General features: G+C 42.3%; 1 protein-coding gene across 6 annotated transcripts in view; it reads right to left on the bottom strand.

The window, feature by feature from the left end:
- LOC137374643 (exosomal polycystin-1-interacting protein-like) overlaps nt 1-24083 on the bottom strand; it is a 50032-nt gene extending 25949 nt beyond the window's left edge. For 3 of the 6 annotated variants that reach the window (XR_010975863.1, XM_068041081.1, XM_068041082.1), the window contains exon 1: nt 23291-23452. The gene's annotated coding sequence lies outside the window, so the exon portion shown is untranslated. The other 3 variants (XM_068041083.1, XM_068041087.1, XM_068041084.1) reach the window with 3 other exon arrangements.
- Nucleotides 24084-26302: the final 2219 nt, after the last annotated feature.

Below are 26302 nucleotides of genomic sequence, written 5' to 3'. Positions count from 1 at the left end.
CTCCTTGGTGTCCTTCTCTTCCTCCTCCTCCTCCCTCTGTGAGCAGCTTGTCTTCTTTCCTGCTTCTGCTCCATTTTTCTCTGATGTTGCAGTCCAAGGGGAACTGCAATTATAGCCCCATGACTGAGAGCAAGTGGTGTATTCAGAGGCCTTGCAGTAGCAACCAACAGCTTCCAAATATCCAGCAGAACTTCTTGCAGATTTTACCAACTTTTATGAAGTCCTCCAAACACCCAATATTTCCACAAACCCAGTAAGAGCAAGTAGTAAGTAATAAGCAAGTAACCTGTAAGTTGCATGATGATGCCTTTAAATAAGGCTGGTTGGGGAGGGGTTCTTCACGCTGCATGTTCAGCTGTGAGTGTTTAAGAGAGGGCATTAACAAGAGCGGTGCGGTCAAAATGACAGATTGGGTGTCAAATCAGTGTGAGATGCTGATTGACGTCATGATCGGCCTGCTTTGCATACTTTTGGCACATGCACTTAATGCCCCCAGTAAGGCCCTCAACAACATGGCGTTCAGCGCAGACCACACTGGAAGTGGGTGGGAACAGCGTGGACACCATTTTTCTCCTATACCAGCGAGTGGAGCGCTGAAACTACCGGCGCTATGAATTGTCAGCCAATGTCTTTTTTCATTGGGAGAGCCTTTTAAATTTTGCTCAGCAAAAAAAAAAATTAAATTGCCCTGATTCAAGGTCTGAGTCAATGCAGCATGTATTTTCTTTTATGTGAAGGTCATATTGGACAGTTTAAGAAGGTTGGGTGGGTTATATTTGCTTAATTCATGCACCATTGTAAGCATTGCCTCCTCTGAATGTGGAGGAGAATTTTGAAAGGAAATTCTTCCAATGCCAAGTATGCAACAGTCTGTGCCTTGCAGAATTTAATTAAAATAAAGTCAAAACCAGACTGTCAATAGGTTCATGTATTAATAATCTGTTCACAGATTCGTTTACTTCTTTTTGGGTATGTCTTCACTCTTTAGAATTTTACTGCTGCCCCTTATTCACCAGCTTTGGCTTTCAGTCAGGGTTAGCCTGGTGGTTTGGCTGGCAAACTGCTCCCTGGGATGAAATTGGTCCTGCCAAGTTTTCTTTCCTTGACTGAGGCAGACTACTGGCATACTGTTCTGCATGGCAAACTGGCCAACAACAGGTCAGTGTTATGAAATATCATTTGAGGCTTTAAAAAAAAAATTGTGGCCATCAGGTTGGGTGTCCATCACAGCAGAATTACAGCTGGGACAGAGTTGCCTTTGTGCTTCTGATGTCTTATGTTGAGCTGTTCTATTAATAACAGTTGCCTCTTTCATCTCCCTCTGTATTTTCCATGTAGTCATTCAGCCAAAACTTTCCTGTGGTTTAACTCTTCACAAAGTCTGGTGTTGCTTAAACTTATGTGAAACCTTTGGAATGAACAAACAACCTGATTGGAAATCTAAATTCAGTGGGATTATTAGTCAATACAAAGATATGTTTCATGTTAAATAATGTTATGCCATTCAAATTTGGAGTAAGATTTTCAGAATACAGAATTATTTGAATCTTAATTACAAAGAGCTTATCCTAGTCTTTTTAATACTCTGTGACCTCTATCTGTTAGCATGGGACCTCCTGCAGGGTGGCATCACAATGGCTTGGAAGCAGGTCACCTGACTGATTGATTGCTTGGTTGGGCAGAAGTGCCTGACGTGAGGAGATTAGAAAAAAAAGGAGTTTTTTAAAAAAAAAGCTAAATCCAGAACACCCGACCATAAATCTCTAAAACCAGTCTGTTCGTGAGAATTAACTTTTTAAACCAAGGTTGTGCAGATATAACTAGTGCAGAGCCATAATTGTCCTAAAGCTAATGACTTTTTTTCATTACAGACTTTAGAATCTTCCCCACCATACTCATAACAACAATTTAGAAACACTGGAGTTAGAAATATGCTCTTGTGTGCAGATCGCATAGGGTAAGAGGAAATTCAAGAGCATAGGAGATACAAAAGTGAATGGCCCTGCTGCTTGGGGTTTCTGCATGGGGAGTGTAGTGGGAATAGGCGGCTCTTATTATTTCATGGAATAAGCCTTATAATATAGGGCCAAAATAGAAGTAAATAGTGCCGTGTTTCTCCTTTTGACTTTGAGCACCATCATATGCCTGCACACTTTAAAAAGGCACACAGAAGCACAGAAGTCAGTAACAAAGCAGAGGCAGCAGAAAGCTCTTCCTGTTAATCTTAAAGCTGTCTGTGTAGTGATTTGGTAGGTGTTTTTCTTGGCTTTTTTCATTTCCTTTTGTTGCATTTTTTCATCAGCACTTCACCTTAATTTGGACTTTTTCTCTAACCGCCTATCAATAAGGGGAGGCTTACTATGATATGCCACATCCTCCACTGGTATGATGGGCACTTTTTTCAAAATGCCTCTTACCCACAAGAAGCTACAAGACAATGAAGGTTTCTAAAAAGGGAGATCTTCCTAAACTTGACAGGATGGTGGGTTCACCAGATCCAGTTGGAGATCCTTGAGCATTTTTTGGGTATCTACAATTGACCAAAGATGCCTTACTACAGGTCGGAATATTGCCTTCAAAGTGGCATCTGTTGTACCAGCAGAAAAAGTTGCAGTGAGTGGCTAGACATTGAAGCTGCACATGCTTCAATGCTTTGGGGCGGCACAGTGGCGCAGTGGTTAGCACCGCAGCCTCACAGCTCCAGTGACCCGGGTTCAATTCTGGGTACTGCCTGTGTGGAGTTTGCAAGTTCTCCCTGTGTTTGCGTGGGTTTCCTCCGGGTGCTCCGGTTTCCTCCCACATGCCAAAGACTTGCAGGTTGATAGGTAAATTGGCCATTAGCAATTGCCCCTAGTATAGGTAGGTGGTAGGGAAATATAGGGACAGGTGGGGATGTGGTAGGAATATGGGATTAGTGTAGGATTAGTATAAATGGGTGGTTGATGGTCGGCACAGACTCGGTGGGACGAAGGGCCTGTTTCAGTGCTGTATCTCTAAACTAAACTAAACATGCTCATGCGTTGCACATGTACACATGCATTCCAAACTGGGTGTCATTAAATGATTGTGGTCTCTGTCATTATGCCAGGAAACTGGTGTAATCTGGCTGCGGTAGGCATGGCAAATGGGGTAGGAACCCATTACACCCTGGTCCCTGCGCCTTTTTGCATCCGTCAAAAATGACATGGAAACTGGCGGCAGATGCATAATGTATTATAAATGCCATGCAAGTAACATGTCATATAATGTATTTGCTATCAAATGTGTCCTAGCAACTCTGGGCTTAAGGGATACCTGTGCATCCCTGGTATTCTGCATCAGGGATAGATTAAAATTTGAAAACACCCAGTTACCTCAGGTGATTGATTGCAGCATGCACAACCACTTTTGGAAAAGGGGCCTCAAACAGTCCTTAGGCTCCCTATATCAATATGTAAAGTGGCGAACTGTTTTTACATGCGTGCCTTGAATCCCTATGAAGGAACATTTATCAATATAAACTGTGTAAAATAGGCACTGCATGATCCAATTTCTAGGCTACTTACAAATGCCACCCTATTAAGTTCAACCAGGTCACTGAGGCAAGACCTTCTTTTCTATAAGCCGTGCTAAACTTTACTATTAACCTATTCTCCATTCGTGAGTGGTGTATTTCTCCTGATTACTTTAGGTTTGCCTGTAACCGAAGTCAAATTAACAGGCTTTTAATTTAAAAGCAAAATACTGCGGATGCTGGAAATCTGAAACAAAAACAAGAAATGCTGGAATCACTCAGCAGGTCTGGCAGCATCTGTGGAAAGAGAAGCAGAGTTAACGTTTCGGGTCAGTGACCCTTCTTCGGAACTGACAAATATTAGAAAAGTCACAGATTATAAGCAAGTGAGGTGGGGGTGGGGCAAGAGATAACAAAGGAGAAGGTGCAGATTGGACCAGGCCACATAGCTGACCAAAAGGTCACGGAGCAAAGGCAGACAATATGTTAATGGTGTGTTGAAAGACAAAGCATTAGTACAGATTAGGTGTGAATACACTGAATATTGAACAGCAGCAAGTGCAAACCTGAAAAAAAACCTGAAAAAAACAGTGGGTAAGCAAACTGAACAAACTAAGATGAAATGAAATAAATGCAAAAAAGATAGTAAAAAATGTAAAAAAGAATGTAAAAAAAAAAGGAAGAAAAAATAACTAAAAATGAAAGTAAAATGGGGGGCTGTCATGCTCTGAAATTATTGAACTCAATGTTCAGTCCGGCAGGCTGTAGTGTGCCTAATCGGTAGATGAGATGCTGTTCCTCGAGCTTGCGTTGATGTTCACTGGAACACTGCAGCAATCCCAGGACAGAGATGTGAGCATGAGAGCAGGGGGGAGTGTTGAAATGGCAAGCAACCGGAAGCTCAGGGTCCTGCTTGCGGACTGAGCGGAGATGTTCCGCAAAGCGGTCACCCAGTCTGCGCTTGGTCTCCCCAATGTAGAGGAGACCACACTGTGAGCAGCGAATACAGTATACTACATTGAAAGAAGTACAAGTAAATCGCTGCTTCACCTGAAAGGAGTGTTTTGGGCCTGGGATAGTGAGGAGAGAGGAGGTAAATGGGCAGGTATTACACCTCCTGCGATTGCAGGGGAAGGTGCCCTGGGACGGGGACGAGGTGGTGGGGGTAATGGAGGAGTGGACCAGGGTGTCGCGGAGGGAACGATCCCTTCGGAATGCTGACAGGGGAAGGGAGGGGAAGATGCGACTGGTAGTGGCATCACGCTGGAGGTGGCGAAAATGGCGGAGGATGATCCTTTGGATATGGAGGCTGGTGGGATGAAAAGTGAGGACAAGGGGAACCCTGTCACGGTTCTGGGAGGGAGGGGAAGGGGTGAGGGTAGAGGTGCGGGGAATGGGTCGGACACGGTTGAGGGCCCTGTCAACCACAGTGGGGGGAAATCCTCGGTTGAGGAAAAAGGAGGTCATATCAGAAGCACCGTCATGGAAGGTAGCATCATCAGAGCAGATGCGTCGGAGACGGAGAAACTGGGAGAATGGAATGGAGTCCTTGCAGGAGGTAGGGTGTGAAGAAGTGTAGTCGAGGTAGCTGTGGGAGTCGGTGGGCTTATAATGGATATTGGTAGACAACCTATCCCCAGAGATGGAGACAGAGAAGTCGAGGAAGGGAAGGGAAGTGTCAGAGATGGACCATGTAAAGGTGAGAGAAGGGTGGAAATTGGAAGCAAAGTTGATAAAGTTTTCTAGTTCGGGGCGGGAGCAGGAAACGGCACTGATACAGTCATCAATGTACCGGAAAAAGAGTTGGGGGAGGGGGCCTGAGTAGGACTGGAACAAAGAATGCTCGACATATCCCACAAAAAGACAGGCATAACTAGGACCCATGTGGGTACCCATAGCGACACCTTTTACTTGAAGGAAGTGCGTGGAGTTGAAGGAGAAGTTGTTCAATGTGAGAACAAGTTCAGCCAGGCGGAGGAGGGTGGTGGTGGATGGGGACTGGTTGGGCCTCTGTTCCAGGAAGAAGCGGAGAGCCCTCAAAGCATCCTGGTGGGGGATGGAGGTGTAGAGCGATTGGACGTCCATAGTGAAGAGGAGGCGGTTGGGACCAGGAAACTGGAAATTGTCAAAATGACGTAGGGCGTCAGAAGAGTCACGGATGTAGGTGGAAAGAGACTGGACCAGCGGAGAAAAGATAGAGTCTAGATAGGAAGAAATAAGTTCAGTGGGGCAGGAGCAGGGTGACACAATGGGTCTGCCGGGACAGTCCCGTTTGTGGATTTTGGGAAGGAGGTAGAAGCGGGCTGTCCGGGTTTGTGGGACTATGAAGTTGGAAGCCGTAGAGGGAAGATCTCCAGAGGAGATGAGGTCAGTGACAGTACTTTGGACGGTGGCTTGATGTTCGGTGGTGGGGTCATGGTCCATGGTCATGGACATGGCTTTTAATTTCCCATTTCTGAACTATTATTCCTCCAGTACCTGGGAACATCCCAGACTCTAGTTAACTGTTAAATATCCGAACAAGAGCACAGCTCCCATTTCCTTTTTTTATTTGTTTCATGGGATGTGGGCGTCGCTGGCCACACCAGCATTTGTTTCCCATCCCAGTATGCGCTTGAGAAGGTTGTGATGGCTGCCTTTTTGAGTCGTTGCAGTCCATTTGGTATGGGTACACCACAGTGTTGTTCGGGAGGGAGTTCCAGGATTTTGATCCAGCGGCAGTGAAGGAACGAACAGTGATATATTTCCAAGTCAGGATGGTGTGTGGCTTGGAGGGGAACTTGCAGGTGATGGTGTTCCCTCGTGCCTGCTGTCCTTGTCCTTCTAGGTGGGTCATGGGTTTGGAAGGTGCTGTAGAAGGAGGCGTGGTGAGTTGCTCAATTGCATCTTGTAGATGTTAAACACTGCTGCCACTGTGCCTCGATGGTGGAGGGAGTGAATGTTTAAGGTGGTGGACCAGGTGCCGATCAAGCGGGCTGCTCTGCCCTCGATGTTTTAAAAAATTATTTCATGTGTTACGATCAGGTGAGTAGGGGTCACAAGGCTCCCCTCTTGTCCTTCTCCTTGCTTGACCACAACAGGGTTTATTCCTTTTAAAACAGTGGATGTGCTTACCACTTCAGTGAGTGTTTTACCTTTTACCTTTGTTGTGATCATAAAAGAAACAATCGGACAGGTTTTCTTGAGTTTAAACAAGAATAAGGTTAGTTTATTGTACTTAAAGTCTAAACCCAATCTAAATAAAATAATAAACTACGCTACTCTTACACTCTCTCTCACACATACACACACACACACAAGAATGACACACATACAAATAGATTAGAGTGATAAGGAATAGTTTGGTTTGGATTAGAATCCAGAACAAATAAAAATAATATACAGACTGTGGGGTCTGGTAATTCCGTTGTATCCTGGCTGATGTTGTGATCTTGAAGTCTCTGGCTGGTAGAAGTGCACTTTGTGGCTGACCCACCTGGTTCAGGTTTTTCTTGGAGACAGGGTCTCTGGCTGTAGCAATGGTAGACTTGGATGTTCTACAGTTGCAGACTGGTTTCAAAACTTGCTGTATATCTGGAGAAAAAGAGACAGAGAGATACACATACACAGCCCCACTGAGGTCTTGTCTGGTTAGCACTCAAAGCTTGTCACTTCAAAGTCTCAGGGGCTTGTCCTTTTGCAAAAGACTGCTAGTTTTTCCACAGATGGAGAGACGGTCACATGATTGTCCAGTGTCCTCGTTTGCAATTTAATTAGATTTGAGTCTAGGTATTTTCAATCTCTCTTGGGATTCATTGTTTCAATGTTCGCCCCCTGGAGGTATGTCTCCACTGTTAATGCTCCAAGAAGGCTTTGAATGTTTTGCCATTAGAAGCGAAGCTGTTAACGGATTCCAGATTCATGAGGCATTTTCCTGGATGGAACCTCATCAGACATGCATCTCCAATTCAATGTCCTGGAATGTGAGGTATTTCAATGCAAATTGTGGTGGCCATCTTGGCTGCCAGCTTTTAAAAAGTTAACTAAGTTCCCAGCTCCTTTCTAAAAGTTTAATGTAGGTTTCCAACTGATGAATTAAAAATCCTCATTTGATATAGCATGTTTTCTTGACACAGCTTGTGGGTATCACTGGCAATGCCAGCATTTGTTGCCCATCCATAATTGCTCTTGACAACTGAGTGGCTTGCTAGACCATTTCAGAGGGCAGTTAGAGTTAACCACAATGCTGTGGATCTGGAGTCACATGTAGGCCAGACCAGGTAACAATGGCAAATTTCCTTCCCTCAAGGACATTAGTGACCCAAATAGGTTTTTATGACAATCGATGATAGTTTATTGGCAATTCCAGATTTTAAAAAATTAATTGAACTTAATTAATTGAATTTAAATTCCACCAGCTTTTGTGGTGGGATTTGAACACATGTCCCCAGGGCATTAACCTTGTCCTCTGGATTACTAGTCCATTACCACTATGCCACCGTCTCTTTTTCAAGACAATCTAAGCAGTGCTTTAAGGTGCCAATGATATGCTCTATAATGAATCTAGTGGCTGTATGGACCTTTGCTTCTGTCTATGGCCGCCGCTAGGGCATTGTCAACAATGGCTGAAGACATTAACCTTCCTTGCTCTTGCTTATCCCCATTCATTATATCCAGTGAGAGGGGAGCACTAAGAGCAATCCTTACTGTATATAATTGATTGGTAACAAATATAAATTCGTTCTCAATTGGACAAAACCTGACTGGCATTTGGTACCTCCTTTAAATGGCCTGAGTTTGCTGCTAATGAGTTGCAAGAAAACAGGAAAGTTACTGGTTTCCGATTAATAGCTAATTTACATTGTGCAAGATTCTATTGCTGGCAGGCAATAAGAATAGGAAATAACGTAACAGGCAGAGTGGGCAGGAAGCTAGTGGTTTCCTGAACTCAGGATTTATTTTTTCCCATTTTCACAATTCTTGATGTCAAAACCAATTTTGCTGCACTAATTTTCAAATTTATATTATATGGAGAACCATCAGTGAGGCTTGGGATAGAGGTGGTCTTCTTCAAACGTGAAATGTTGCTGCATCAATAACCTATCAATGTATTTTCTCTTTTTGCTGACACAGACAGTTCACTGCAACAATGGCAACCACAATATTTCCAAGGGCTACTTCTGAGATTCTCTGCTCCCAGAACTGCACTTGCAGGGAGTGCGGGTGAGACAATTTGGGATCCAATTTTGTCGCTCTTTCTCCAACCCCCATTCCTTTCGAGTCCCGTTTCCCCACACAGATTGTAAATTTAAATTTTGATGTGATTGGTGCAAGGTGACTATAATTAAATCGTTTAACTGCTCCCCAAAAGCAATATCAAAGTCTTTAAAGTGGTATAACCTTTACATGCTAAATACCAAAACCTCTTTCAGCCTTTACAACAATAAAATCCTTAACAGATGGGAGTGGTCTTGCTAAGAAACTCTGTCATGTTTATATACAGAAAGGGTACAGTTTGGTCACATCCAGTGATACAAATATATTATTTTAACCTTATTTTATCCAAAAAAATTGTATTTAAAAGGTGCCATGGTCAAAGAATGTCAGTGTTGCCATAGTGATGGCATATGCGGAGCATGCTCTTCCAAGAAATGACGCTGCTTAGAAACTTCCCAGCATTGCATAAGTGACATCTGAGAGGAGTTTCTGTCGTGACTGAGACTGATGATTTAGTAATGCATGAACAAACATTTCAGTAGATACTGTAAGGAAATGTGATTGTGATCTAAAGCTACTTAAGAGTGGGTTGTATCTGATCTTTCCAGAAGGCAGAAATATTTTGTTTAGTTTCCATAAGTAATTTGGTGCACATTTGAACCAGTTCGTTATGCATTCTTTCAGATCAACTGGAGTGAATGCTGTGATTAAAGGGGTTGACTTAAGGCAAGGACTGCACCCCTTGTGTTGATATTAAGGGGCATAATGCACCCTCCAGTTTGAGGTGATGACCTTTGTCTTGATTTAAGCAGTCATTGAATGCTGGCTCCTAGCTCCACACCCACACTTAGTGGTAAACTGTTGGGCTCCTTCTGCCATAGTCAGGTCCAGTTTGTTGGAATGCTGACCTTAATGTTGTCAAGCTAGCATAGAAACTGTGCAAAACCTTTATTTTAATGAGCCAGCCTACCAGTTTCACCAGGCAAAATATTTCCTAATCTGTTTGCATATTCATAGATTGATGGCTCGCTTCAGAGTCAGAAGGTCAGTGATGAAGGACTCATTGGCAGCTTGTGCAAGGATTAAAACAAGCCATTTAAATTTCTTATGCTCTATGGAGCCATGGTAACTGATGGAACAACTCCCTGAAGCATGTGAAATTTGAAATTGTGGGCTGATTTAAGAATATATGAAGTAGGAGCCGGAGTAGGCTAGACCGCCCCTCAACCCTGGTCCACCATTCAATAATATCAAAAAAAAAGAAAGACTTTCATTTATATAGTGCTTTTCACGACCACCGGACATCTCAAAACCCTTTACAGCCAATGAAGTACTTTTGAAGTGTCGTCGCTGTTGTAATGTAGGAAATACAGCAGTTAATTTGCACACAGCAAGCTCCCACAAACAGATACTGATCAGATAATCTATTTTTGTGATGTTGATTGAGGAATAAATATTGACCAGGAGACGGGGGATAATTCCCCTGCTTTTCTTTGAAATACAGTCAAAGGATCTTTGACGTCCACCTGAAAGGGGGACGAAGCCTTGGTTTAACATCTCATTCGGAAAACGGCACCTCTAACAGTGCAGCACTCCCTCAGCACTGCAATGAAGATCAGTGCTGAACTAATACATCAACTCCACTTTCCTACCCTATCCCCAGATCAAAACTCTATCGATCACAGTATTTTATATTCTCAATGACTGAGCATCCACAGCTCTCTGGGGTAGAAAATTCCAAAGATTCACAACCCTCTAACTGAAGAAATTTCTCCTCATCTCAGTCCTAAATGGCCAAACCCTTATCCTGAGACTATGAACCTTGTTCTAAACTCTCCAGTGAGGGGAAACAGCCTCTCAGCATCTACCCTGTCAAGCCCTCCAGGAATTTTATACATTTCAATAAAGTCATCTCTCATTCTTTAAACTGCAGAGAATTTCTCTTCATACACAGCCGTCACATCCCGGGAATCAATTTAATGAAACTTTGTTGCACCCCTCTAAGGCAAGGAGGCAAAAACTGCATATTCTCCTGGTGTGGTCTCACCAAAGCCCTATACAATTGCAGCAAGACTTCCTTACTCTTATCCTCAGGGCTGAAGATGAACTTGGAGTGAGGGGGAAGTAGCATGAGGTCCAGCTTAACTGAAATAAAAGCAAAATCTGAAATAAAAACAGAAAGTGCTGAAAATACACAGCAGGTCTGGCAGCACCTGTGGAGAGAGAAACAGACATAATGTTTCAGGTCGATGACCTTTCATCAGAACTGACAAAGGTTAGAAATGTAATAGGTTTTGAGCAAGTGAAAGGGGGGAAGAAGAGCAAAGGGGAAGGCCTGTGAGAGGGCGGAGGGGGATAGATACTGTTTATGCAATTGAGAGTATGAGTCCCGATGGATGTGTTGCCTGCCCGGTGCCAGGGCTAAGGATGTTTCTTCAGGGCAGGAGAGAAACTTTGAGTGGGAAGCATCCAGTTGTTATGGTCCACGTAGGTTGACGTAGGAAGACAGTTGACTAAAGTGGATGGGGAAAATAGCTTAAAAGTAAGATGGTAGAGAAGCAGTGGCAGACATTTAAGGAGTGATTTCATAACTCTCAACAAAGATATATTTCATTGAGAAAGAAAGACTCTATGGGAAGTATGCACCATCCATGGCTAACTAAGAAAGTTAAGGATGGTTTCAAACTGAAAGTAAAGGTGTACAATTCTGCAAAGCTTAGTGGTAGGCGAGAAGATTAGGAAAATTTTAGAAACCAGCAGAGGATGACTAAAAAAAAAAAAGAGGGAGAAATTAGTGCATGAGAATAAATTAGCAAGGAATATAAAAAGACAGTTGAAGCTTCTACAAATATATAAAAAGGAAGAGAGTGGCTAAAGTAAGCATTGGTCCCTTAGAGGATGAGACTGGGGAATTAATAATGGAAAACAAGTGTTACAACCAGGTGAGAAAGGTATCTAGGGGTCCCTCTCAGCCTTCACCTGGTCTTACTGTAACAGGGTTTAACTTTAAATACACTGTTTTCTTAGCTCTTAGCTCCCCCTTGGTGAATCCTTGTTCACCACTTTCCAATTATAAGGCAAAGAAACCAGATTTAAAGAAGAAAAATTTAAATTTATTAAACTTAAACTCTAATTCGGTAGATGCCTACGGATACACAACGCGCCCACGCTAGCATGCATACGCAATACACACTTGCAAATAGTGACAGAAAAGAGCAGAAGAAAAATAACGTGGAAAAGTTTGAGGCAATATCTGAAGCGTTGGTATGGTTCTTCGAGCTCGCTGTAGAGTCCTTGATTGTAGGTAGATGTTGCTTTTCGTTGGGGCCCAGTATTCTTCTTAAACCTTGTTCATTGTAGGAGACTTTTCTCTCTTGGGGTTCATGTGTCTTCAGTGGATTCAAAGGCTTGTGAGAAAGAGATGGGAGTAGACAGGAGAGATCTTCTCAGTCTAGGAGCAAACAGTCTTTCCGAGTTCAAACTCTCTGAGGCTAGGTAAAAAAAAAACCCTGGAACAGCCAGTTAGTCATGTGACCAGCTGGTCCAACCAGTCCTGGATTGTATCACCTTAGCAGTCTCTGGAATGCTCCTCTTACACACAATACCTGGTGATCAAGGTCCATTGTGGATTGAATGTGTCAGGGAATGGTCCTTTGTCCTTCCAAGCACTGTCTGTAAATATGCAAATGTATTTTCCAGCCATGGCTGATCTGTTTAACAAGTCCTTTCCTCGCTCCAGCAACAGTTTAAAATCAATGTGCCTCATTCTTGGCAGGTGAGGGCCTAGCATGACACAAGAAAATGGCAGAGACTTTGAACAAGTATTTTGTATCTGTCTTCACAGTAGAAGACACAAAAAGCATCCCAAGAAAAGTAGAAAACCAAGAGGCTAGAGGGAGGAACTTAAAACAATCACTATCACTAGAGAAAAAGTACCAGGAAAATTAATGGGACTAAAGGCTGACAAAACCTGATGGTCTGCATCCTAGTATCTTAAAAGAAGTGGCTGCAGAGATAGTGGCTGCATTGGTTGTAATCTTCGAAAATTCCATAGTCCCAGCATATTGGAATAGTGCAAACGTAACATCTCTACTCAAGAAAGGAGGGAGGCAGAAAGCAGGAAACTATAGGCCAATTAGCCTAACATCTGTGTTTGGGAAAATGCTACAATCCATCATTAAGGAAGTAGTAGCAGGACATTTAGATAATCATAATGCAATCAGACAGAGTCAACATGGTTTTATGAAAGGGAAATCGTGTTTGACAAATTTATTAGAGTTTTTTGATGATGTAACAAGCAGAGTAGATAAAAGCGAACCAGTAGATGCAGTGTATTTGTATTTCCAAAATGCATTTGATAAGGTTCCACATAAAAGGTTACTACTTATGATGACAGTTCATGGTGTTGGGGGTAATATATTAGCATGGATAGAAGATTGGCTAACAGGAAACAGAGTCGTGATAAATGGGTCAGTTTCAGATTGTCAAACTGTAACAAGTGGAGTGCCACAGGGATCAGTGCTGGGGCCTCAACTATCTACAATCTATATTAATGACTTGGATGAAGGGATTGAGTGTACTGTAGCCAAATTTGCAGATGATACAAAGATAGGTAGGAAAGCAAAGAGTCTGCAAAGAGATATAGACAGGTTAAGTGAGTGGGAAAAAAATTGGCAGATGGAATACAATGTGGGAAACTGTGAGGTTGTCCAGTGGGAAGAATAGAAAGACGGAATATTATTTCCTGGAGAGAGACTGCAGAACGTTGTGGTACAGAGGGAGCTGGGTGTCCTTGTACATGAATCACAAAAAGTTAGCATGTAGGTACAGCAAGTAATTAGGAAGGCAAATGGAATGTTGGCATTTATTGCTTTGGGGGATGGAGTATAAAAGTTGGGTAGTCTTTCTACAACTGTACAGGGCACTGGTGAGACTGCATCTGGACTACTGAGACCAGTTTTGGCCTCCTTACTTAAGGAGGGATATACTTGCAATGGAAGCAATTCAGAGAAGGCTGATTCCTGAGATGAAGGGGCTGTCTTATGAGAAAAGGTTGGGCCTCTACTCACTGGAGTTTAGATGAATGAGAGGTGATGTTATTGAAACATATAAGATTCTGAGGGTAGATGCTGAGACGATGTTTCCCCTCATAGGGGAATCTAGATCTAGGGGGCACCGTTTCAAAATAAGGAGTATCCCTTTTAAGACAGAGATGAGGAGGAATTTCTTCCTTCAGAGGATCATTACTCTTTGTAATTCTCTACCCCAGAGAGCAGCAGAGGCTGGGTCATTGAATATATTCAAGGCTGAGTTAGACAGATTTTTGATCTACAAGGGAGTGAAGGGTAATGGGGGGCAGGAAAGTGGAGTTAAGGCCACAACCAGATCAGCCATGATCTTATTGAATGACAGAGCAGGCTCGAGGGGCCAAAAGGCCTACTCCTGCTCCTATTACTTATGTTCTTATTTCATATCACTCCAACCCCCTTGCAATAAAGGCTAACATACCATTTACTTTCCTAATTGCTTGCTGCACCTGCATGTTAACTTTCGGTGATTCATGTGTACGAGGATATTCAGAGTCCTCTGAATACCAACTCTCTCACCTTTTAAAAAATATTCTGCTTTTGCATTCTTTCTGGAAAAGTGGATAATTTCACACTTCCCCATTCTGCCCATCTTTCCATCTGCCCAATCACTTAACTGGTCCTTTTGCAGCCTCTTTGCATCCTCCTGAATGCTTACTTCCCCAGTTGATTATGACCTAGGTGTCAGCCATGGCTCATTTAGTCGCACTCTCATCTCTAAGTCAGAGGTTTGTCGGTTTAAGTCCCACTCCAGGGCTTCAGCACAAATATCAAGGCTGGCATTCTGGTGTAGTACTAAGGGAGTGTTGTACTGTCAGAGATGCTGTCTTTCAAATGAGACTTTAAACTGAGGCCCTATCTGTCCTCTCAGGTAGATATAAAAGATCCCACTGCACTATTTTGAAGAAAAGCAGGGGAGTTATCCCTCGTGACCTGTCAAATATTCATCCCTCAATCAGCATCACAAAAAGAGATGACCTGATCAAGATCACATTGTTATTTGTAGGCGCTTGCTGTGTGCAAGTTAGCTGCTGTGCTTCCTACATTACAACAATGACTACATTTCAAAAAGTACTTCATTGGCTGTAAAGTGCTTTCTGAAGCCTGGTGGTCGTGAAAGGCGCTATATAAGTGCAAGTCTTTTTTTATCTTTGCATTGCCAGCAAAAATCATTGATATAGATTGTCAATTTTTTTTCTTTTTTATTCAGTCATGGAATGTGGGCATCGCTGGCTAGGCCAGCATTTATCGGGCATCCCTAATTGTCTTTGAGAAGATGGTGGTGAGCTGCCTTCCTGAACTGCTGCAGTCCTGGGGGTGTAGGTACACCTACAATGCTGTTAGGAAGGGAATTCCAGGATTTTGACTCAGCGACAGTGAATGAATGGCAATAAAGTTCCAAGTCAGGATGGTGTCTGGCTTGGAGAGGAACTTGCAGGTGGTGGTGTTCCCATGCATCTGCTGTCCTTGTCCTTCTAGGTGGTAGAGGTCGTGGGTTTGGAAGGTGCTGTCGAAGGAGTCTTGGTGAATTGCTGCAGTGCATCTTGTAGATGGTACACACTGCTGCCACTGTGCGTCGGTGATGGGGGGAGTGAATGTTGAAGGTGGTGGATGGGGATGCCAATCAAGTGGGCTGCTTTGTCCTGGATGGTGTCAAGCTTCTTGAGTGTTGTTGGAGCTGCACCCATCCAGGCAAGTGGAGAGTATTCTATCACACTCTTGACTTGTGCCTCGTGGATGGTGGACAGGCATTGGGGAGACAGGAGGTGAGTTACTCACCACAGAATTCCTCAGCTGAGGTCCAGGCACTGATCCTTGCGGCACTCCACAAATTCAACCCTGCCATCCTGAAAATGACCTGTTTATTCCTACTCTCTGTTTTCTGTCCATTAACCAATCTTCAATCCATGTATTACCCCCAACCTCATGAACCCTAATCTTGTGTAACAACCTGTTGTGTGGCACCTTATTGAATGCCTTCTGAAAATACAAATGTACTACATTCACTGGTTCCCCCTAGTCTACCCTACTAGCTACACCTCAAAAAACTCTCATAGATTTGTCACAAAAGTGATTTGTCACTTTTCATATAAGTGTTGACTCTGCCTAATCATACTGAGATTTTCCAAGTGCCCCATTACCATGTCCTTAATAATAGATTCTAGCATTTTCCTTACTACTAATGTCAGGCTAACTGGCCTATAGTTCCCTGTTTTCTCTCTCCCTCCTTCCATGAATAGCAGGGTTATGTTTGCTGCCTTTCAATCTATTGGGAGTTTTCAAGAATCCAGGGAATTCTGGAAAATCAAAATCAATGCATCTACTATCTCTGCAGCCACCTCTTACAAAACCTAAAAGTGTAGGCCATCAGTTTGACAGGATTTGTCAGCTTTTAGTCCCATTAATTTCTCTCGTACTTTATATTTACTAATATTAATTATTTTAAGTTCTTCACTCTCACTAGACCTATGGCTCCCCACAATTTTTGGTATGTTATTTGTGTCTTCTACTGTGAGGACAGATAAAAGGGGTGAATTTTACCAGCTCTTTGGAGACAGACTAGGAGGTGGGATGCCTCATAAAATGGCAAAGGAAGGCTCTGGGAGGGAAACCTGACATCTTCCTGCTGTCACAGGATATTCTTAATAGCAGGAATGGCAGTGTCACAGCTGCCCGCCAACTGGAGGCAGGCTGTCAATTAAACCAATTAATTGTCCGATTAACGGCTACTTCCCGGCATTTTACTAAACTGTGGCGGCCTCCCAAGAGGTTCCCGGAGGTTGGAGGGGGGTCCTTCCTTAATGGCCAATCCATGGCCCAGAGAGGGGCCCCTTGGTGGCAAAGGCCTCCAGCTCTGATGCCATCACTGATCTCCAAGGCTTGCCTGGCTGCCTGATCCTGGCACACTGAAAAAAACTTACCTCAACATGGAGGCTCCCTCTTCCTGCAGCCTCAGCAGCAGGCCAAGACTGTTGAGTTGCCGGCCCTCTGATTGCCTCGGCAGCTCTGAGAAGCCAGTTGCCATCCTCAACTGGATGGTGGTCCTGGCAGCGGCTTCTGAATTGGCCATCACCGGTAATAATCCTGAGAAGTGTGAGGTGATGCATTTTGGGAGGACTAACAAGGCAAGGGAATATACAATGGATGGTAGGACCCTAGAAAGTACTGATGGTTAGAGGGACCGTGATGTTCTTGTCCATAGATCACTGAAGGCAGCAGCACAGATAGATAAGGTGGTTAGGAAGTCATATGGGATACTTGCCTTTATTAGCCGAGGCATAGAATATAAGAGCAGGGAGGTTATGATGGAGATGTATAGAATGCTGGTTAGGCCACAGCTGGAGTACTGTGTACAGTTCTGGACACCACACTATAGGAAGGATGTGATTTCACTGGAGAGGGTGCAGAGAAGATTCACCAGGATGTTGCCTGGGCTAGAGCATTTCAGCTATGAAGAGAGACTGGATAGGCTAGGGTTGTTTTCCTTAGAGCAGAGAAGGCTGAGGGGGACATGACTGAGGTATACAAAATTATGAGGGGCATAGATAGAATAGATAGGAAGAAACTTTTTGGCTTAGTGGAGGTGTCAATAACCAGGGGACATAGATTTAAGGTAAGGGGCAGGAGGTTTAGAGGGGATTTGAAGAAAAAAAATTTCACCCAGAGGGTGGTTGGAATCTGGAACGCACTGCCTGAAGGGGTGGTAGAGGCAGGTACCCTCACAACATTTAAGAAGTATTTAGATGAGCACTTGAAACGCCACGGGCCAAGTGCTGGAAAATGGGATTAGAATAGATAGGTGCTTTATGGATGGCACAGACACAATGGGCTGAAGGGCCTGTTTCTGTGCTGTATAACTCTGACTCTTTGACTATGACTCCAATATCCCAGCCAGGGTCCCACAGTCCAATCGCTTAGGCTCAGCACCAGCTTTTGGTTCTGGCTGCAGGACAACCTGGGACTTGGTAAGATTCTGGCCAAAATAATGTTTAACATCGTTGCCATTTCTTTATTCCGCATTATAATTTGTCCTGTCTCTGCCTGTAAGTAACTCACGCTTACTTTTGCTAATCTCTTCCTTTTTACATACTTGTAAAAGCTCTTGCAACCTGATTTTATATTTCTTGCTAGCTTACTCTTATATTTAATTTACTCCTTCATTTCAATTTCTTGGTTACCCTTTGTTTATTTTTAAAGCCTTCCCAATCCTCAGGCTTCTTATTATTTTTGTCAACATTGCAACTTTCTTCTTTTAATCTAATGCTATACTTAACTTCTCCAATTAGCCATGCCTGTACCATTTTTCCAGTGTTTTTTTTTATTCTTTTGGGCCTCCTTATCTCGAGAGACAATGGATACGCGCCTGGAGGTGGTCAGTGGTTTGTGAAGCAGCGCCTGGAGTGGCTATAAAGGCCAATTCTGGAGTGACAGGCTTTACTTATGTATATTTGTTGCAAATTATGAATTATTTCTTTAAATGTTTGCCACTGCTTACCTATCATCATATATTTTAATCGAATTACCTCAGCCAAATCACCTCTCATTCCTCTTTAATTGACTTTGTTTAAATTTAAGATCTTAATTTCAGACTTAACCACATCACTGTCAAATTTAAATGAAATTCTATCATATTATCTTCCCGAGAGGATCCTTTACTATAAGATTACGAATTAACCACTCTCATTACACAGTGCTAGATCAGGGATAGGCGCTGACATGTTGCACTACGGACATTTGCCAAAATTATTTACTCAGCCATGGACAAGGGGGCAATTTTTCTTTAGAAAGCATATAACCAATGTAAGGCCATCAAAACACAGTCCTCTTTAAGATATATTTCTCCCTATAAATAAAGTAGTTAAGCATACAAACGTCAATGGAGAGCAGCACAACTGTATAAATTAGCTAGCAAGCAAAATAGTATGCAATGTCAATGTGAATTACTTTTGTTGACAGAATAGAGCGAGCTACACCATGTCACAGGGTGATAGATGGACCTTATCAGATGACCTCTGTGGATTCACACAGTATCAGGAATGCAAATTCATCCAATAAACCAGAAAATCCAAGGAGAGGATTGTTATTGTGGTTATTGAGGTGAGGCAGTAGAAAAGTGAGCAATAGGAAGACGGACCATTTCTCACACTGCTGTTGTCACAAGATAACTAAACCCGTGATGGTTAATATTTGTGCAACTTCTTCATCTGCTTGTAATACGTGCCTGAAGCCAGGGCAGCCAACAAAAGGGCAGTGATCTCCAAATCAGGAGAATTTTATAAGATGGAGCAGATAGTACTTCAGAAGTGTCATGTAAAATAGAAAAGCAGAGTGGGACAGGAAGGGACTGACAGATTAATGGTAGGTAGCTAAGACTAGTTTATTCATCTTGGCAGGCTGTAAAACTAGGTCCTGGATTCTAAAATACAAAAACAACAGAATCTCTCATGGACAAAATATAATTTGCTCACCAAAGCTAGTGACAAAATTAGATAAGCACAATTACAAATAAAGAGCGCCCTTCAATTCCTCCAATAAAGCGATTCTCTTAAATTCACTTATGTCTTTATCTCAGCCTATCACTTCGATTCCGATTCAGCTCTGACAGGATAATGATTAACTAAAGGCTTTTCTGCAAAAAGATTGAGTGGTTGTTACTGCATGTATTATTCAATTACAAAATGTTTAGTCACTATCTGTAAGATTGTACTCCAGACCAACCAATTCATCTCCAAGCCAAATCTCTTACCTGTTAGCAAAGGTGCACTTGTAATGTAATTGTTCGATACAGACAACTTTCAAATGACATTGGCCACTCTGGTTATCTGCCCTCAAACTGGATAGTAAATGATGCACATTGCAGTTACTGATCTTTGATATACTTGTAATACTATGTCTTCCCCAACAGTTTTTAAAACTGTAAATGCAGCATGGATTTTGCTAAGGAATCATAGATAGTTCATCATAGATTAAGGTTTATTAAAGCTATCTGTTACATTGTATTTACTAACTATTATATATGGGTTAGCAACATATTGTTTTTGCCAATATCTCTTAGCCCTAATACATGGTACTCTTGTATTCATGAGGAGCTTACAGCATTGGCTTCTGGAGATTCCTTTGATTTTCTTGCCTGTTGTCCCCTCAGTGCAAGTTCTGGAACAATGTGATTCCAAATGGATAGCAGTGGAATTGTGGCATTTATATAGAAATAAAAGTCCAGTAACTTTCAACATGTCACTGAGATTGTGTTCCAAGTAAAACTAATAAGTGCCATAGCGTAACAAGCAAGACATTCCCTAAGTGATTTTTGCCATTTTAAAATGAGTTTACATAACACAAGCCTTTAAACTTGTATTTTAAAATAACCTAGCTGCAAAGTTATTTTAAAACACAAGGTTAAAGGCTTGGAGCAGGGTTGTCTAACCTTTCTGCGTGGGGGGCCACATTACAATTTTTGTCTTACATATGGGTTTGGTGAGACAATTTTGGAAAGAAAAAGGTATTAAAAATTTATCTTACTATTAATCAAAACAACAACAAATGTGCATTTTTGTGAAGAAGCTTTAAATGAGAAGACTAATTTATTGACTTACTCTCTCTTTTCTATGTTGGACATTGAGTTAGTGAGACACCTGGCATTTTTTTTCTTGCACAAGTATCAAAGTCTGCCCGCACACTTATGTGGTGATGCGAAGTATTCTGAATAGATGTCCATTTGTCAGGAGTGATCTTGATTGCTCTCTCTCCCTCCTCTTTTTATCTGTGTCTGTCTGTCTGTCTGTCTCTGTCTCTCACCCCCCTTTCTCTCTCTCTGTGTTGCTCCCCCCCACCCTGCCCCGTATTGCTCCCTCCCCTCTGTGTTGCTTCTGGGATGGGGGCTAAAATAATTTAGCAGCAACATGTCGTCCCTCCTCTCTGTGTCGTTCCCCCCACCCGTGTCAGTTCCCCTCACCCGTGTTGCTCCCTCCTCCTGTGTCATCCCTGCTCTCTGTCCCCTCTCTGTCTCGCTCTGTCCCCACCTCTCCCTCGCTCTGTCCCCTCTCTCTCTCTCCTGTTCTTTCTTCCACTCTCTCTCTCCCACTCTCTCTATCCCCCACTCTCTCTCTCTCCCACCCTCTCTGTTCCCCCACTCTCTCTGTCCCTCCATTCTTTCCCTCCCACACTCTATCCACCACTCTCTCTGTCCCCCCAATCTCTCTCTGTGCTCGCAATCTCTCTCTGTGCCCCCAATCTCTCTCTGTGCCCCCAATCTCTCTCTGTCCTCACAATCTCTCTCTGTCTCCACAGCCTCTCTCTCTCCCCCATTCTCTCTCTCTCCCACTCTCCGTCCCCCTTCTCTCACTCTCTGTCCACCCACTCTCTCTCTCCCGCTCTCTCTCTCACTCTCTCTCTCTCCCCAGTCTGTCTCTGTCCCCCCACTGTCTCTCCCCCACCCTCTCTCTCTGTACCCCCACTCTCTTTCTCTCTCTATTCCCCCATTCTCTCTCTCTGTATCCCCCCACCTCCTCACTGCACTTTTTCACTGACTGTTGCTGAGAGCAGGAACAGCGCTTCTGAACTTCAGACAGACTCGTGGTTTTCTGGTGGGTTCTGATTTTTTTAAAGAACACCGGAAAACCACAAATCTGTCCAAAGTTTGGAATCGCTGTTCTGCTTCACCGTCAGTCAGCTGTGAAACTGACACTTGCAATTTTTCTTTAAAAGCCGGACTGAAGAAGCCAATGGGAAATTTCTCATCTGTGAAATTACTAGTCACGGACCCCAAAATGCTGACCACGGACACTAGTGTCTGTGTACAGACACATAGCTGACCCCTATGCTAGATTTCTGTTTCCTCGTTCGTTCCTCAATATATTGCCTAGAGAACTGTTTGGAATGTATTCCATGAACTTATCCTCCAAGCTACTTTTTCCAATTTAGTTTTCCCAGTCGATATGAAAACTAAAGTACCACATGATTAGTGCACTGCTCTTGTTATATGCTCCTCTAATTTGCTGATTTATACTCTGCCCAAAATTATGATCACTGTTAGGGGGCCTATAAACCACTCGCACCAGTGTTTTCTGCCCCTTGTTATTTCTAAGATCCACCTATACTAATAGTACATCCTAATTTTCTGGGCTAACATTCTTTCTGTCTACTGCCATGGGGGAATAGGAATGAGAGTAGGTCATTTAACTCCTCAAACCTGATTCACCATTCAATGAGATCATGGCTGATCAGTGACTTAACTCCATATTGCCTCATATCCTTAAATACCTTGGGCTAACAAATCAATCTCAGATTTAAAATTTATAATTGATCTAGCAACAATTGCCATTTGTGGAAAAGAGTTCCAAACTTCTATTACCCTTTGTATGTAGAAGTTTTTCCTAATTTCACTTCTGAAAGGCCTTGCTCTTATTTTTAGACTATGCCCTCTAATGCTAGACCCCCTTCCCACATCCAACCAGTGGAAATAGTTTATTTCTATCTACCCTATCTGTTCCTCTTAATATCTTGTGAATTTATCTCATCCTTTAGTATTAGGGCTACCACACCTCCTTTCCCATTTTGCCTATCTTTTCTACAAGTCAAGACTTATAAAAGACAAATTGAGTTTGCCATCTTAAGTTTCATGAATTTGGCAGCAAACTTGAGATCTCCTGTGGATGTTTCGATTAACTAAGGAGTTTATTTCCAGGGAGAAAATCATAACAAATGGCAAGAGCTACTTTTGTCAGCGAACCTCACTCAATCCTGCTGTCTCAAAGTTTCACCATAATTGGTACTCATTGCTGTGAAAGTGTGTGTTTATTGAATATGTCTCATGCAATCCTGGGAATGCAGTCAGATTGCAGGTTAGTGTGAATTTGCAGTTAAAATCTGCTAAACACATCCGTAACCAAATGTTAATCACAACAGGATACAAAGAGCTCTACTGATTTGGAAATTAATAAATAAAGTGGTGGATTGTTGGTGAGTGAAAAACAATGCCAAAACCAATCTTTTCACTTGTTGGTGGACCAAAATGATTAAATGGTTAAATGATAAAATGGTTGCAAACATGGAAACTGAGGATAACACATTGCACCTCCATGATGAGCCAAGCCATCTGGACTACATAATGTGTTCAAACAACTACATTGAGTGAAACTGTTTTCAAAATCTGGACCACAAGTGAGCCAAGAAGGAACCTGCTTGCCCTTACTTTACTCATTTTATTATCCCAGAAGGATTTCCCACTTAGAATCCATGATGATAGTAACACATTTAGCATTTGTTATGTAACTTAAAACACATAAATAACTCTGACACTATATTTACTGTTTCAATAACAATTCCTTCAGTCAGATGCAATAAAACCAATTTAAAACTCCGCCTTCTTCTCCAAAAAAACATTTTCTAATTTTTAACTCTAAAATGTTGGTTATGAATGAAGGAAAAGTAATAGTAATAAATACAAAAGATATAATAAAAGCAATAAAACCTAAACCTGAAGTAGTAGGTTCAGGCAAAAAGATACTTCACTTACCTTTTGCTATGTTTAGTTTTCTCTAGTCAACCTAAATCAGTTTCTTGAACTATATTATCTCATGCCTTATACCAACTATCCCCTTTGACAGACTTGTAAATCTAGTAGTGAATGGAATGTACTTTGTGATCTTGGACTTGCTTCTTTCAATGCTCACTGGAGGCCATAACCCCCAACTGTTGCCATAGCAACAGTTTTAAAAAGAAGGACAGCCCAAGGTTCATGATTTAATTATTAACACAGCAGGGAGACAAGTATCCTTCAGTTTTTGTAACTGCTTCAAACTTCCTAATTTACATTGCCACAGACTATTAAAATTGTGAAGTTCATTCAGAGTTTACAGTACACAACAATTTTACTAACTGAATTCAGTCAAAACACATACAGTCACAAAGATAAAGAGAACAGTAGCAATAAATTATATAAGCCTGTCTGAAATTAATTAACATAGTCAAGGATGATTACTTCCCTTCGCTATATAACTGTAGCAGGACAGTTTCCTTTGATCACTATTTCTAGCAAAATCGGAACAATGTTCTTCCAGATACTTCTATGATTTCTATGATAGTATTCAGAGGAAATCTTCCCACTGGAGGAAACCTGCTTCCTATTGTTTCACACTATTTAAAAAAAAAGCTGTTGCTTGCATTTGGAAAAATTCTCAGATGTTCTGTCCACAAAAAGCATAACAAATCCAACTTGGTCAGTTACTACTTTGTCAGCAAAGTGATGGAATGAGTTGCCAACTGTGCTATCAAGCATCACTTACTCACCAATAACCTGCTCAATGAAGCTCAGTTGGGGTTCTGCTACGACCACTCGGCTCCAGATCTCATTAAAGTTTTGGTCCAAACATGAACACAAGTGCTGAATTCCTGAGGTAAGATGACAGTGACTGTCCTTAACATCAAGGCAGCATTCAACCAAGTGTGACATGAAGGAACCTTAATAAAATTGAAGTCAATGGGGATCGGGGGTAGCTGTCCAGTGGCTGGAATCATACCTGGCACAAAGGAAGATAGCTGTGGTTGCTGGAGACCCGACTCTAGTACATTGTGGGAGGAGTTCCTCAGATCAGCATTCTAGGCCCAGTTATCTTCAACTGCTTCATCAATAAGTTCCCCTCCATTATAAGGTCAGAAGTGGGACTATTTTCTGAAAATTTCACAGTGTTCATCTCTACTTGCAAGTGCTCAGATAATACAGCACATTTCTGCATGCAGCAAAACCTAGGCTAGATAAGCGGCAAGCAACATTCATGCCACACAAGTGTCAGGCAATGACAATCTACAACAAGAGAGAGCCTTACCACATTCCTTTGACATTCAATGGTATTGCTATCACCAAATCTCCCACCATCAACATCCTGAGGGTCACCATGACCAGAAACTCAAACAGAACAGTTACATAATGCCATGGCGACTAGAACAGGTCAGATGCTCAGTATTCTAGTGGTGAGTGACTCACTTCCTGACTGCCAAAGCCTCTTCACCACCTACAAGGCACAAGATGGAATACTATCCACTTGCCTGAATGGGTGCAGCAGGAAAAAAACACCGATGAAGATCGACACCATGCTGGACAAAGCATTCCGCTCAAGTGCCACACATCCACCAGGTTAAATACCCATTAAAAAATTGGGGATCAGGGCCGGAGAGATCGGAGGGTTGGGGACAGAAGTTGTGGTGATTTGTAGGGTCGGGTGGGGGGGTTGTGAGAAACGGTGCTGTGGCAGGTGGGAGGAGCGGCAGTGATCATTTTATTGAACGTGGGATCTGGAGGAGCACTCCTCTTCCTTCCAGCTCCACATTCAGGTCAGTTTCTAATATTCTTGGTTGAGCTCAGCAGGTGATCCCGAGGTTTGGTTTTTCTGAGAGCAGCCAGAGTTGATACTTGTTTCAGGTGTGGATAAAGGCTGCATTTTTGTGTTTGTGCATTATCATTGGTGATGCACTTTCGCCCGGAAAAATGCACACACTTCCTGCCTGTCAAATTAAGGCTTTGGTAATCCAAGTAGCCTTCAAAAAATGGGCCAATTTCTAGGCTAACTAATTTTTGGCGAATCCCTTCTCAGTAACATTATAAATCAATAATGATTAACTGCAAGACAATTCTATGACCATAAAATCTATTATTACAGATGTATTTTTAGGTATAATAAATGATTATTTTCTTGCACAATATGTTAGTGAGGAGACTAGAACTAATTGGGTACTAGATGTTTTTAGTGGTATTCCAGATATAGCAAATTGGTGCATTTCCTACTTTTCAATAGTGACTTTCACAAGTGCCTAATAGACTGAAAGGTGCCGTGGGATGTCCTGAGGTCATGAAAGCCATTATATAATGCGGGGGGACCTTCTTTCTTTATAGCATCAGAACATGTTGGCAATAGTGACAACAATATGTTTAGAATCAATTTGATCAGCCAAACCAAATTTGTTGAAAATGCCATGCTAGTCCCAGATTTCAAGAGCTTGACTTACAAAGATGCCAACAACTGTTATCAAGGTCTTTTACAGCTTTATTAGCAGCCATGGAACATTAAGTATTCCTCAAGGCAGATTCAGCTGGGTTCCCAGGATATGGCAGAGGCATTAGACGGCTACTTTGTATTAATCTTCTCTATAGCAGACAATGTTGAATTACCAACAACGTATTGTAGGGTTGATGCTAAAGTTGGCATTGTTAAAGTAATGCAGCCATAGTCCTGGCTAGCATAAGGGGTCTCACAACAATCAGGTGGCTAGCATTGATAGCATTCACCCAACAATTCGCAAAGAAGTCAGAGTTATGCTCTGAAACCACATTTTCATGTATTTAATTGCTTGCTAGGATCTGGGACTGTTCCTATGGACAGGAGGAAGACCCATTTGGTGTCAATATTTAAGAAGGGAAATAATTTAGAACTGGGAAATTACAGACCTATTAGCTTGACTTTGGTTAAAGACAAAGTGTTCGAAGGCATCTTTAAAAATTCAGGCAGTCGTTTTCAACTCCAGTGTAAATCAG

This window comes from Heterodontus francisci, chromosome 10, assembly GCF_036365525.1.
Source record: "Heterodontus francisci isolate sHetFra1 chromosome 10, sHetFra1.hap1, whole genome shotgun sequence".
NCBI classification, from domain to species: Eukaryota; Metazoa; Chordata; class Chondrichthyes; order Heterodontiformes; family Heterodontidae; genus Heterodontus; species Heterodontus francisci.
This window is presented reverse-complemented; position numbering and strand designations above follow the sequence as displayed.